This window comes from Sorex fumeus, unplaced genomic scaffold (assembly GCF_029834395.1).
Source record: "Sorex fumeus unplaced genomic scaffold, SorFum_2.1 ptg000070l, whole genome shotgun sequence".
Classification (NCBI taxonomy): domain Eukaryota; kingdom Metazoa; phylum Chordata; class Mammalia; order Eulipotyphla; family Soricidae; genus Sorex; species Sorex fumeus.
The window spans coordinates 3,494,099-3,495,179 of NW_026606127.1; the positions used below are offsets into that span (position 1 = coordinate 3,494,099).

The window sequence follows — 1,081 nt, forward strand, 5'->3', positions numbered from 1 at the left end:
CTGTCGTTTTAGACATATTTGGAATTAATTTTAGATCGAAAAGTACACATCATTCAAAATACTTATGTGCTTAGTAATAAATTACTACACACTTGTTCAATCACCTCAGAGACCCCACTCTGCTCAGAGAACTAGATTTTTAATTACAGGTCTGTTTTGCCCATGTGTCATGACTGACAATCACTATCAGTAGATATGAAACTCACTACACACAAAGATGCACACAGGTTACTTTGAGTCATCTATGTTGTTAATATGAGTTGGCCATTAAACTTCACTGAGACCCTTTGTTCTGTCCTTTATAGGAGTCTCATGAGTCTCACCTTCCGTTCAAGTTGAACTTGTACTAAGGTGGAATGAAATCATCAATATGATCCTCACCTCATCCTTCAGGAGAAAAATCTTACATACATTCAAGGTGCTCAAAGTGCAGACAACACCATTCACCTTTTCCTGGAGGTGTACACAGGACTGAGGTGAGAACAGCAAAAGGCTCTATTTTAATGTCCTTAATGAAGGATTCAGGGAACAACATTAAACAAACTCATATACCATCTTCCAAAAGAATTATTTTGTAAAACTGATGCCTAGGGTATGGTAAACGATAATATAGTAAAAACCATATTTTTATTTCTGGGACATTAAAATTCTAAATCTATTTATTATTCATGCTGCTTTGAAATACATTCCTTGATTAGGAAACATTTTCTGCCATAGGAGTGAGGAAGGACAACACTCAAAGTAATAAGAAGCGAAAAATATGGAAAAATTTACTCCTACTAGGTTTGGTAACACATATACTAAAATTGAAATGATACAATGATGAGCATGGTCCTTGCACAGAGATAACATGCAAACTTGTAAAGCATTCCATATTTTTGTTGCAAGAAGAATTAACAAGTATACTTTAAGCTAAGACAATCCCCACAAGTACAAAAATTATACATAAAGAGAGCACAAATCCCCAAAACAACAATCTCTCTCAATGTCAATGGATGAAATGTGCCAATTCAGAGGCACAGAATAGGAAGATGAATTAGAAAATTGAACCCAACATTCTGCTGCCTGCAAGAAACATGTC

At 35.2% G+C, this 1,081-nt stretch overlaps 1 pseudogene; it reads left to right on the forward strand.

Moving 5' to 3' along the window:
• The first annotated feature begins 783 nt into the window (after positions 1 to 783).
• On the forward strand, positions 784 to 880 carry LOC130037053 (uncharacterized; annotated as a pseudogene).
• Positions 881 to 1,081: the final 201 nt, after the last annotated feature.